At 38.3% G+C, this 14,407-nt stretch overlaps 1 protein-coding gene and 1 long non-coding RNA gene across 3 annotated transcripts in view; one reads left to right on the forward strand and one right to left on the reverse strand.

Moving 5' to 3' along the window:
- Nucleotides 1-14,407, forward strand: part of LOC135202274 (protein split ends-like) — an 84,418-nt gene that overhangs the window by 50,067 nt on the left and 19,944 nt on the right. The gene's annotated exons all lie outside the window — the stretch shown is intronic.
- Nucleotides 1-14,407, reverse strand: part of LOC135202276 (uncharacterized) — a 98,771-nt gene that overhangs the window by 31,430 nt on the left and 52,934 nt on the right. Inside the window, exon 4 of one of the 2 annotated variants that reach the window (XR_010311703.1) lies at nucleotides 6,798-6,931. This is a non-coding gene — a long non-coding RNA (uncharacterized LOC135202276). Of the gene's footprint in view, nucleotides 1-6,797; nucleotides 6,932-10,769; nucleotides 10,869-14,407 lie in introns of those variants that run through there. The other variant, XR_010311704.1, reaches the window with a different exon arrangement.

The raw sequence follows: 14,407 nt of genomic DNA on the forward strand, positions 1-14,407 counted from the left end.
AGTGTAGGCCGTTCACCTCTCCCTGCCCTCGAATCTGTTCCTGTTCGCTTTTATATCTTGAGATCTACACGCACTTATCTTCTTCCCCCATTTATATTATGCACACCCGCCAAACACATACTTACTCACATTCTTACATATTACTTATAAAGTAAATGCAGTGAGCAGTCCTTGGTAGTTAACATATCATACATTAATGAAATGTTTTATCAATAAAATTTTTGTACATCATATATACAGTAGATGAACAATTATTAATATAACTAAATTTTTTTTAATATACACTTAACTACCGCTATCATATCCACTACTAAATTTAGCTTACAAATTAGTGGTGGATAAGATAGTGATCATGAATTAAGTGCATATTTAAGAACAGATTTCACTCACATTAATTACTGTACATCTACTGTATATTATATATATATATATATATATATATATATATATAATATATATATATATATACCACTGAGCTGATTAACAGCTCTCCTAGGGCTGGCCCGAAGGATTAGAAATTTTGTTACGTGGCTAGGAACCAATTGGTCACCTAGCAACGGGACCTGCAGCTTATTGTGGGAGAAGAACCATATTATATCGAGAAAAGAATAGCTATCACCAGAGATAAATTCCGCTGATTCCGCATTGGCCGAGCCGAGAATCGAACTTTGACCACCGGAATGGTAGCCGAGCACAAAAACCACTCGTCCAACGACGAACACATAAGGCTTTTGAAAAGAAAAACAAATTTGCAAACATTAAATGACCCGGGCAAAAAATAAATTAAAAATTACGATTGTCGTAAAATGATTAAAACTTACATACATAAGAATGAAGTGCAGAATACAAGGCACACCCATATTTCAAGCAGAAAGGTCTTGTGCCAACGAAGGGCACCTTGGGATTCCAGGAACACGCACAACAGGTAAAGAGGCGTGGCAAAGAACTGGCAGTTCAACTGCCAAACATCTGCTTAATAAATAATGACTCCAGAACCATTAGAAGTTGGTCATTGGAGGCTCTACCCAAAATATCAAAATCGTCATATTTTGTATTATGTTTACGACTTTTTTTGCCAGTCTTCCACTAATACATAAAAAAAGTCTTATGAAGAATTATATAAAATCATCCGAGGCCATATTCCGGCAATTCATTTACACCTCATAGTTCCTAGTTGGACGGGTCGGTAACTTGCTCGACTACCGATCTCAGGGTCCGGGTTCGATTCCCCGCTCTGCCGGTGCGAAATCAGAATAATTTATTTCCGGTGATAGAAATTCGTATCTCGATGTGGTTCGGATCCCGCAGTAAGCTGCAGGTCCCGTTATAAAGTAACCACCTGGTTCATAGCCATGACAAAATATCCAATCCTTCGGGCCAGCCCTAGGAGAGCTGTTCATCAGTTCAGTGGTCTGGTTTAAACTATGGTATACTTGACCAAGAAACCATTTAAAGATCAGCCCTCTATTCAAGTAAACGAAAAGCTAAGCCCACTAATGTCCTCCCGGTGTAATATACAAATTCACCTGCCGCAGATGTGACCTGGGATATAATGTAGGTTGAGCACGGAGGTTGCTGAAGAAGGTGAGAATATATTCTCATCGCGGTGTTAGCTACAGATCACAGAGGTGAAACTATCGAACCCCGAATTCTCTAACATAAGTGATAATGCGCTAAAATGTAAAGATATGATGATTTTGATCTTTAGGGTTTGTTTGTTTGTTTGTTTGTATGGCGTTTTTACGTTGCAACGGGACCAACGACTGTACGTGACTTGCGAACCACGTCGAGAGTGAACTTCTATCACCAGAAATACACATCTCTAACCCCTCAGTGGAATGCCGAGAATCGAACTCGCGGCCACCGAGGTAGCAGGCCAAGACCATACCGATCACGCCACTGAGGCGCTCTAACGCTTCTGGAATCATGATTTATTGAACAGACTGGCTAAACTGCCGGTGCTCTGCCACGCCTTTGCACTTTTTGCCCTTTGTTGTCTGTCTTCTTGGATACAGGTGGGCCTTCTTTTCAATTTATGACAGACGTAATCTTTTATTTATCTGTTATAGAAATACAGGAAAAGAACTGCAAAAAAAAGATAATAATCATTGAAAAAGAAACCCACAAAATTACTGACCCAGGCTGACAAACCTACGCATCTCCTGAAAGTACTCGAGTGTTGAGTAAAATCAAATGTAAGTACTTATAAGTAAACACGTTATACACAGTAATTTCGTGGGTTTCTTTTTCAATCTTCAGAAGAAAACTGAAAGAAGTTTTTGTTTGGGTAATAATAATAATAATAATAATAATAATAATAATAATAATAATAATAATAATAATAATAATAATAATAATAATAATAATAATGACATCTGAACTCTCACTGTTTAAGCAGATCCTTGCGCGCATACGTCATAAAAAAAAAACTATAAAAACGTACTCATGAGTCACATCGGCAGTGACAAATACATATATACAACATGGACAGTCGAGAGCGACACTGCAATACGACACGGCGAGTGTCACTACAGACAGAGTGAGGCATAAATGACACAACTCATATGCTAACCCAAGGTCGGATGAGTCATGAACCTACTACAACTCAAAATCCGACACCAATTTCAAAATAACTAAAAAAAATCCGACACCAATTTCAATACAACTAAAAAAAAATCCGACACCAATTTCAATACTACTCAAAAATCCGACACAAATTTCAAAGCCAATTTCAAAACAACTAAAAAATCCGACACCAATTTCAAAACAAACCAAAAAATCCGACACCATTTCAAAACCACTCTAAAAATATCCGACACCAATTTCAAAGCAACTCGAAAATCCAACACCAATTTCAAAACAACTCAATAAGCAACTCAAAAAAATCCGACACCAATTTCAAAGCAACTCAAAAAAAATCCTACACCAGTTTCAACAATTTAAGCTATGGAATCTTTACTGTAAAACTTTATACTCTATCTTCGCCGTTGTGCACGCAGCATGCCCTAGTATAAAGGTCTTACTGGGTACAACAGATCAAGGGGTTGCTTCAGTAACTATCCGTGAGCCGACCTCCAGCTTACTCGGGCCGCGTGCTAAAATGTACGGTCAAATAGCCCGTTGCTTCACCAACGATAATTAAAATAAAGTCTATATTTTATTGGAATTAATGTTCTGTACTGTTTAACATGCACATTACTTATTTCTAACATTCTCATTTATTTCTTACATTCTCATTCTAATAAATAAATCATAAATATCCTATCATATAATTTCTGTACCTTTAACTCAACGCTTAATAACTTTTCCAGACCTTTTTAAGCTCCTCCATAGACCTTTCCTACCCCACCTTTTCCAGACCTTTTTAGGCTCTTCCATAAACCTTTCCTGGATCAAGTAAAGATAAGCACTCCCGGGGTGCTTATCTTTACTTGGTCAAATTGGGGAGTGCTTATCTTTACTTGGTCCATATTGGTGGTGCTTATCTTTACTTGGTCCATATTGGTGGTGCTTATCTTTACTTGGTCCATATTGGTGGTGCTTATCTTTACTTGGTCAAATTAGGGAGTGCTTATCTTTCCTTGCTCTATTTAGAAATACCCGATGTTTTAACGATTTGTTTTCAGTTTTCATTGTTAAATCATTGCTTGTTTTTGTTTCTAAACACATAATTAGATACTAATCTTTAACAAGTTGGTTTCCTATTTGAGAAAATAGTCGATCGTTGAACTTTCGTTTGTTTTAATTCAACATTTTACTTTAGTACAAAATATAGAGCCTCCAAACATGGACCGTTCTCTATATGAACAAATCATTAAGCCATTGGTGGTTGAAGACCCGCTTCCTGCAATAAACTGGATGAAGCAGAAGAATCTTCTGAGGAAAGAACTAAAATGTCCTCTAAGTAAAAGTTTAATGAAGTGGACGAAACGGTCTTCAATTCAAGATAAATACGTCTAGAAGTGCCTAGTCCAAAACTGCGCCAAATACAAGTACTACGAATCAATTCGTAAAGATTCGTTTTTTTTACCGATCAAAGCTTTCATTGCAAAAGTGGATGGAAGGCATTTTCTACCGGTGTCAGGATTTGAGTGTATTCCAAACCACACAGTTTTTGAATGTTTAAAAAAAGACAGTCATTGATATGTTCAGTTTTTTTCGTGAAGCCCTATTAAGCGGCCCACACACGCTCAAATTTTTGGTCCAATTTTTTTATGTCAAATTATGTGACATGAATTTGATCGTGTGTGGCGTAATTTGATGGCCTAAAAGGTTTGATGTCAAATTTTTTACTGATCTGATTTCAGTAGATATTTTTTGAGCCAACGTCAAATAATTTGTGCGTGTGTGGTACCTAGCAATAATTTGCGCAAATTAGTTAGTGATTAGACATAATCTGAGGAGGACGTGCGCGGCTCATCGTCATCATGGCTCCAACAAAACATAAAAAGAAATTTCTTCTTGAGCTTATTGATGTTTACAGAAGTTTACCACAACTTTGGAACATTAAAAGTGACTGTTATAGTGACCGAAATAAAAAAGATATGGCATATGGGACTCTTCTACAGAAATTCCGTGATTATTATCCGGAAGGGACGAAGGAGGAGCTGCAGAAGAAAATAAACTCACTGCGGACAAGCTTCCGAAAAGAATTAAAAAAAAAATAATAATAAAAGACTCAAGCAGATCTGGAGCAGGAGCCAACGCTGTCTATGCATCCATGATGACACTCGGGAGCAAAATGAAAATTTGATGAGAAGTTTGAGCGTGTAGGGCGAACGTCAAACCGTCAAATAATTTGACATAAAAAAATTTGACCAAAAATTTGAGCGTGTGTAGGCCGCTTTAGACTTGGTGGGCCAGGAATAACAGTGCAAATTGACGAGTCTTGCTTCAGCCACAAACCAAAACACCAGAGGGGACGCGCTCCTCAGAATCCAATTTGGGTATTTGGGATAGTTGACCCAACTTCGTCACCAGCTTTGGGTTATATGGAGATAGTCTATTCGCGTAATGCCGAAACGCTATTACCGATAATTAAGAAAGTAGTTTTGCCAGGAACAACCATTCACAGTGATCAGTGGGGAGCATATTGCAACATTCAAAGGGACCTAGGGTTCGCTCATCATACTGTAAATCACTCGTTAAATTTCGTTGATAGAGCTACCAGAGTTCATACTCAATCGATCGAGAGTTATTGGAATAAACACAAAATACGAATAAAACGCATGCTCGGATGTAGAAGGGAATTGTTGAACTCTTACTTAAACGAATTTTTGTGGAAAGAAAGAAACCACAATGACAAATTGTATAGGTTTTGTGAAACAGTAGCAAATCAATATTGTTTTGATAAATTCTTCATTCTTATTTTTATGAGTACTCATGAAATATGTATTCATTAAGTATAATTTTTAACTATATTATGATATATCCATTTTAAAGATATTTATATTTTATTTGGTTCGACAATAAAATTCTAAAACAACACTTGTCATTATCTTTACGATATCCACAGAATTTTGGGGGTGCCCATCTTCACTTGGTCAAAATTGGGAGAACTTATCTTTACTTGATCCCCTTCCCTCAAATAACAACAACAGTAACAACAACAACAACAACGCAGATTGAAGGCGTGCTTCCCGAGTAAGCGAAACTTCACACTTTTAATTCTTGGCATGTCCGCTCGTCCGAGAGGTGGGAAGTGACTGGGAAAAATTAAACCGAGACAACAGTAAGGTGTAAAGCTCATACAGAACTTTATTTCCTATAGTAAATTCACATGAACCGTGCATTTGATGTCTCCTGATTGGCTGTTGATAAGCCACTCACAGGGCTGGAATCTCTCAGTCTCTCGAGAGAGTTCACATAGGTAGGATGTATCTTCTACCTCTCCTGAGGGATACTTTTGAAAGACGTATCCCTCACGAGAGGTGGAACATAGATCGTACCCATGTGAACTCTCGAGAGACTGAGAGCTTCCAGCCCTGTGATTGGCTTATCAACAGCCAATCAGGAGCGTCGTAAGGGACTGGCCTAGACATCAAATGCACGGTTGATGTGAATCAACTATAGCCACGTGCGCTTCTGTCTTCTTTCAAGAAGATCAGAGTCAAAGTGCGCTAACATGGCACCGAAGTGGATAATCCGTTTAATGAATCCCATATGCGTCCATGCCGTACGAAATTATACCGACTTTGTAATCAAGTAGAGTAAGGTGCATCCCTCGCTATGCACATATACATAAATTGTAAGAGACGCGATGGAAACATAAACCATGTGGGACTAAAATAAAAATAAAAAACAGTTCATGAACTGATCTCACGCATGAGTCAAGAAATCATTTGATGCAGATTGCAGAGTTCCCCAACCTAAGACCTAATTATGCTTGTAGACCCGACTTTCCCTCGTTGGCATATATATGGGCAGGTCAAATTTGAATGCACAAACTAAGGAGGTCACGCTTACGAGGTCGTTTAGCGTGGATTCGACGGTCTGTCAGCAAATGTGGCTGTTTGTGGAATCACTTTTACATTGGGATAATGTAAACCAAAGGACAAGTTTCTTGTGTGTGACTATATGTACAACTTAGAAAGCATTTAGTTTAATATGACTGGAACGACAGTTCTTTCGAAGTAAAGCGTTAATGATATTCGATCTCCCTTAATAAAATAAAGTAGCAAGAAACGTAACTGCTCGAAGCTACTATGTCAAAAATAGACAGTTCTGTAAAACAACGAAATGCAATGGCAAACATAAAGGTCAAAAACTAGTCAAAATGATAGACAAATATGCCATACCTTCACAGGGAGAGATCCTGAGATGACAATTCCTACCGAAGTCATGATCATACGATTTAGATTCCTTGGCAGGTGCTGGAGAACTTCCTTATTTGGTCCTCCTGCAAGTCCTCCGATTTTGGCTGCTGGGCCTTCTGGAAAATTGCATGAGAACGCAAATCAAACTGAGACTATGGAGAACAGAATCTAACGTCTCTTTTGAAACGAGTACATGAAACTCGAGACTTAAAATATAATTTTCTTTCAATTCGCAAGACAAAGATTGATGATACAAATGGCAACGTGGGAACGGAAGTCTCTACTCCATAGGATAACAAGTAGAAAATAAACCAAGAACAGAGACTTTGGAGTATAGAATTTTCAGCGACTTTCGAAAGAAGAGGTTCTTGATAAAACTGGGAAATTTGGGAACAGAATATTCTGTCGGTTTCATAGAAAATCAAGTACAAATGATCCCGGAGACTTTGGAACTGGATTTTCTGTTAATTTCATTACAAACAATATAAATGAAACCAGAGGTTTAAATGAAATTAGTTTGACGTTGTCTCTTGATGCTGTTACGAAGCATCAAGGGATTTTGTCATGATCGTCGTCTCTCATGGGATGACGTCACCGAGCATCAAACAGACGTGAAACCTCAATCCAAGGAATATAGAATTTAGGCCAAAGGCCAAGCACTGGGACCTATGAGGTCATTCCGCGTTGAAAGGGAAATTGACAGTGAAAAGTTTGAAAGGCGTAACAGGAGGAAAACCTCAGAGCAGCTGCACTATGAATCAATCGTTAGGAGAGGGGTGGGAAGGAAGATGGAAGAAGTAGAATATGAACGGAGGTAGAGTAAATGGAACGAAATTGAGTAATGCCTACAGAGCACCGCACGAGGTGCACTGACGGCGCTAATGCCCCCCCCCCCCTTACCAACGGGGCTGTCTTTGTTACAGTTCTCTCTTACGCATGCGCAACGCTTCTATATATAGTATAAGTTAAACATCCTGCAACCTATTACACACTTTGTTATACGAAATAACATACACTTCCGGTATGAGACAATATAATAAGTGACTCATTCTCGCAGCCTTCACGACAAAAAAAAAAATAATAATAAATAAATAAAACGCATATGAACGTCTGTCAACAAAGCGCTATGGAATTTGCTTTACATTTAACTAACTCCAAACTATAGTAGATTCACATCCATCGCGCATTTGATGCCTAGGCCAGTCCCTTACGACGCTCCTGATTGGCTGTTGATAAGCCAATCACAGGACTGGAAACTCTCAGTCTCTCTCGTGAGTTCACATGGGTACGATCTATGTTCCACCTCTCCTAAGGGATAAGTCTTTCAAAAGTATCCCTCGGAAGAGGTGGAACATACATCCTGCCTATATGAACTCTCGTGAGAGACTGGGAGCTTCCAGTCCTGATTGGCTTATCAACAGCCAATCAGGAGCGTCGTAAGGGACTGGCCTAGACATCAAATGCACGGTTGACGTGAATCTACTATAGTATGTCTTAGGATTCATGGGATGAGACTGCTGGCCCATGCTCATAAAAGCACAGTTAACAAAATTAAATACAGCTGACTCCAGATGTACTACCCACTTCCACTGTCGTAATGCGCTCGATTTCACAAAGATTTATTAGAATAAATTACCGTGCTACCCTTTCGCAGAATTACTTTACCTCTTTGTAACTTAATTGACGTAGTTATTCACAAGTACGGTTTCCGGTGGCTCTGTCTGGCCTTTGTCGACTCGTCATGCAACCTTAAAACCGCCGTCAGGCATTTACTCAAGGTTATTTTTCCGCTTTTGTACTTCTAAATAATAATAATAATAATAATAATAATAATAATAATAATAATAATAATAATAATAATAATAATAACAACTGTAGCTGCCGTTTTCTTCAAAGCCACAGGGATGAGATGTAGAAAAGACACAGATACTGTTACTCACGTCACACTTTATTAAAAATTTGATATAAAGTTCAAGTTGATATCACAAAACACTTCAAACCAACTTAAAACTTTAAATCACTTAACACTAGGCACTACAACTTAAGTTGACCATTACTGTAAAGGCTTATAGTTGGTCAGTACTCCAAGACCATAGAACAACCCGAGCACCATGCTAGCAGTACTAACAAGGCGACGAGGTTCAAGAAACTGAAAACAACAAAAAGTACAAACATACTAAAACTGTTGAATAGAAATTCCATAATAAACAAATTATTGATAATAGTTTGATATAACTACAAAACACCACAAACATGAAATAGAATATATACAAATTTCAGTGAAGAACTAAACTTACATCTGTGTTACTCTAAGCTACATCCAATACAAGCGAAACGAATTTCCAAAGATATGTTCTTTACACTTTGAAGACTTCTACTCTGTCAGCCATCAAAAAACCTTGATCCTATTTCCAGAAACTTATAACTGTTACAGTGTAATTCCAACACTGATAACTACCAGGATAAACGAACTGTTCAAGACTACTCAACAACAATTAACAAACAAACAAATTACAACAGTAACAATCCAAAATAGACTGAACAATGTTTACATGTAAAACGGACAAAATATCTATAATACAATTTAACCCTAATCACCAAGTTGAAAAACAGAGCTTATTAAATGATTATATACACAACTGGTTTCTATAAAATGCTGCAATTACAGTAACGCTGTAAAAACCGCCTCTCATAAGATAATGAAGTGCAATTCTGTTTCATAACGCATGTGTTTGTGCCACTTACACTTTTACATGCACTGAGCAGTTCTAACCAAATTTGGTTTACATTATCGGCACTAAACTCGGATCTCGACACCTGCTACAGGTGATCTAACGTTTTTTCTTTGAGAGACTCACCAACGTTGTAATGTCTGCAACCGCCTCTTTCAAAGTGCCCCAATAATGAGAATGCATATCACTGGATGTATCAGGAATCTCTCTCTCTCTCTCTCATCACATGCATGTATTCATACACGATAAACTCTCCCATTTGTTTCCTACGATATACGTGGCCAATAAGGTTCCACGAAAACATCAACTCATATCAAGATTCTCCCCCTCGATAATTTACTCCCCAACGAAAATAGTATATAGGCGAAGGTGGGGCAAAACGGCACACTTAAGGTTTGAGTCCAATTTCTAAAAACCCTTTGCAATATATTTAAAGGCAGTTATTTTTTTTCTCATCTTTATTCATCAATAAACAAAATAAAATCTCTTTGGAAAATATAGTTTTCATACTTTACCCAAGAAAATTGACAAGAGAAAATAGACCCTGGTGGGGCATTATGTACAATGGTTAGGGCAAAATGGCCCTGGCATATGGGGCAAAATGGACCTTCAAGAGTAAACACTTGTTAACACATCTCAATCTGTGATTATATTCAGCATACAACTTAAAATTGTTAAGTTCTCATAACTTTAGAAAGTACTTGGTCTTTGGCTAAATATCGCTGAAAATAATCTCTTATCATACTACTTACCAGTGATAAGTAACGTTGCCTAACATGGCAAGTGTGTATTATTTATATAAAAGAAATATAAAGCATATTGTCCTTTTATATGTCCAAAGAAATGGTAGCTTATTATCAGCAAAAATGAATGCCTTATTAAATCTAGACCTACACACAAAATTTACAGCTGAATTCATAATCATCTTCATCTACACCTGCACATCTGTCATGAGCTCAGTATTTACAAACTACACTGGATCCAGCCTTCACCGCCTCTCTTGACTGTATTTTTCACTGCAGTGTAAACAGAACGTCTCAACATCATCCTCGGACTCACTTGATTCTTTTTGGGTGACAGTTGATGCAGGGCTTTTCTTTTCGTCTTTGAGACACAACCTGAAACCTTTTTTTATTTTCTGATGTGTTTGCCACTCGTATGTTTAACTGCTCTGGCATTTGTGTTTTCTTTTTACTTAATTTTTCATTTTTGTCTTTTTTTATCCTTCACTTCATTTTTCCTGAAGCATCTTCTTGTATGGGCTTGATGTAATATGCTCCGACAGTCTTTCTTACTTTACGCTTTGCACTAACTCAATCTGCTATAGGAGGGGGACTTGTTTCAATGGAGAAATATAACCAGAAGCGCTAGCAGTGGGTGGGTCTGGATCTTTAGGAACTTGCTTCTTATGAAGTCTAGGCCTATCTACTAGGGTATCATTAGGAATCTGAACTTCATCAAATCATAAGAGCACCTGAATATATCATCAATAAAGTTTGAGTAGCAAGTACTATATTTACTTACAAATTAATACATTTTGTTGATATTTGTGGCTAGAAATTTAACAGAATAAATATATTTAAAAAATAAGAAATTATTGTGCTGGCTTTAATTAGAACCAGCAAAGTGAAAGCCTAACTCCATGAAGAAAGAATAAATATTGGAAGTCGCTGTATGAAAACAGACAAGTTTAAAGAAAATTATAGGATAGAGCAAATGGCAGAGGCTATAAACCTATTTTGAATATAATAGTTAATATAAATGTAAAATATTTGCCTGTGTTGTATCAAGAGGGTAAAGCAGATCACCTTAGGGTAAAATGGACCAGTGTGCCATTTGATCCCAGGCACAAATGTGCTGTTTTGCCCCCATGGCAATAAATATGTTGACAACAACCTCACCAGACTACAGGGGCTGGAAGTGTAGTTTTCTCTTGTCAGCCTTATTAACAGGATCATATTAAAGAATTGTGCAATGCTGCATTAAATTATAAGTTACGGTGTTTCTACTAACACGATTTTATCCGGCCCTTACCAATAGATCAGGAGGTGATGCAAATTTCAGGGGAATTTTGCACATAAACAAAACATGGCTTTCAACTAGCACTTATGTTACAGCTGACTGAGGAACCAAAGATTTAGTACATACACATCCCATGAGGTGGCAGCACCGAGAAAACGGCTGTGGGCCATATTACCCACTTGTGCCGTTTTGCCCCACCTGCCCTACCTTGAATTGAACTGAGTATAGAGAGTTTAGGCCAAGGGCCAAAGCGCTGGGAGGACCCAAGAGGTCATTCAGCGCTGAAACGGAGATCGATAGTAAAGGGTTTGAAAGGCGTAACAGGAGGAAAACCTCTGATCCGTTGCACTATGAATCAATTGTTGGGAGAGGGGTTGGAAAGTAAGATGGAAGAAAGAGAACATGAATTTCTTCGCGTATTTATATATATTCATTACATTGTTCGTCCATTTCTACTGTTATTCAACTGTTTCTCTCTTTTAACTCTTTCCCCACAAGGGCTTTCTGCCTTGTTTGTTTGTATAGTGGTTTTACTTGCATGGTACCAGTGGTTATTCAGCAACGGGATCAACGGCTTTACATGACTTCCGAACCACGTCGAGACTGTAGAATTTCTATCACCAGAAATACACATCTCTCACTCCTCAATGGAATGGGCGAGAATCGAACCCGCGACCACCGAGGTGGGACGCTAATACCATACCAACCACGCCGCTGAGGTGCTGCCTTTAATGCTTCTTTCACACACTTGTTCACTTATTCGAAATAGCAATGAATAATATTACTATTAGGGAAAAACTTTCTACTTTCTATCGCGAGAGTATATATAATGTTCTAAAGGGTCCACAATAATACAAAGTGTTGAGAGTCCGTGTATAATTTTTAAGACTTTACAAAAAGCTTTCGAAGCCTTCCCTGGGTTCATCTTCAGTCCAAATGAACAATTAGTTACAACATAAACAGAGGTAAATTTAAAAACAAGAGTTGTTGAAGATCGTTGACAACGACTCATGTTTTTAAATTTACCTCTGTTTATGTTGTAACTAATTGTTCATATGGACTGAAGATGAACCCAGGGAAGGCTTCGAAAGCTTTTTGTAAAGTCTTAAAAATTATACACGGACTCTCAACACTTTGTATTATTGTGGACCCTTTAGAACAAAATATTACTATTATTATGACTACCTATTTAGTGTCCCAATATTCATCGAGAAAACTCCAGAAAGGCAAAGCAAGATTCCGCGGAACGAAACGCAAGACACAGGAAAAGCGCAAGAGGGGAAACAAATTTTAAACATAACCTGGACCAGTAAAGCGACTTCCAACAACAGATCCTTACAAATGAATTAGAATATATATATATATATATATATATATATATATATATATATATATATATATATATATATTTGTAAGGACCTTTCCAATCGCCCAAGCAGGTATCTACGTACGTTCAGAAAGAACGGTAGGATGAAGCCCCCCCCCCCCCCCCCCCCCCCCCCCCCCCCCCCCCCGCTCTCTCTCTCTCTCTCTCGTCAAGTATTGACCCCTATTTGTGGGTAAAAATTCTTGTATAGTAAAGTCTCTTTCTTCCTCTCAGGTTTTCAATTATTGACACTAATGTGAGCAAAAGATCCATGTACTACTCTCTCTCTCTCTCTCTCTCTCTCTCTCTCTCGCTCTCTCTCAAATCTCTCGGTCTCTCATCTCATTAGACACAATGTGAATGAACAATCAAACCTGCTCGTAAAGATAAGTGAGCACACGATGTCTCCTCGGGTGGGCTAATAAGTCTGAGACATCATAATCCTTGTAGCTCCTTGTAACTCTAAAGAATTTCATTAAATATTTAAATGCTATCATGGTGCAAAAGGGCTATGAGCTGGAAAAGGTACGGTAAAAAAAAAAAAAAATAGCTGTAGAAACATCAAATCTGACAAATTGGCCTCTTGATTGAGTCACATATTTCGTTCGTTGTCGAACGTTCTTTAGAATAGGAAACAAAAATATTGAGTAAAGTAAAGAGGCTGTAAAAGAATGCTTCAAGTATTTACTCCTTAATTCCATAACAATTTCTAAGCAATATATCTAACTACATTTGTTATTTTTAAGCAAATTTTCTTATATGAAAATATGTGGAAATTCCACATTCTGTGAAGGACAATTAATACTATCAAATATTGAGCCAATGACAATGAGCGTTTTAGAGAGCTATAGCAGATTCATATCACCCGTGCATCTGATGTCTAGGCCAGTCCCTAACGACGCTCCTGATTGGCTGTTGATAAGCCAATCACAGGGCTGGAAACTCTCAGTCTCTCGACAGAGAATTCACATAGGCAGGATGCATGTTCCGCCTCTCCTGAGGAATATGTCTATCAAAAGTATCCCTGAGGAGAGGTGGGACATACATCCTGCCTATGTGAACTCTCTCAAGAGGCTGAGAGTTTCCAGCCCTGTGATAGGCTTATCAACAGTCAATCAGGAGCGTCGTAAGGGCTGGCCTAGACATCTCATGCACGGTTGATGTGAATCTACTAAAGCCACAGAATCCTAGATCCGTTTGACGTCTCAGAAATTACCCCTCAAAAGGGTTTAACCCCAATCAACCCCGCTCACCCCCCAATTTAACTGCGCGTGGGGTTATATAGGCATGGCAACCGAGAAGGTGCTATGTATAGTAGGTGGTCGTGGGTAGACCGGGTATTCTGCATGGCCCGCCTGGCATGGTCAGACGGGCGGTGGGGGGAGAGGGAGGCAGTCGCTTTACCGAGCTTATAGTCTCCTTTGCTGTAACCCACTTGGGGGGGGGGGGTGATAAGTTTCTTCTCCGCACTT

This window comes from Macrobrachium nipponense, chromosome 30, assembly GCF_015104395.2.
Source record: "Macrobrachium nipponense isolate FS-2020 chromosome 30, ASM1510439v2, whole genome shotgun sequence".
NCBI lineage: Eukaryota > Metazoa > Arthropoda > Malacostraca > Decapoda > Palaemonidae > Macrobrachium > Macrobrachium nipponense.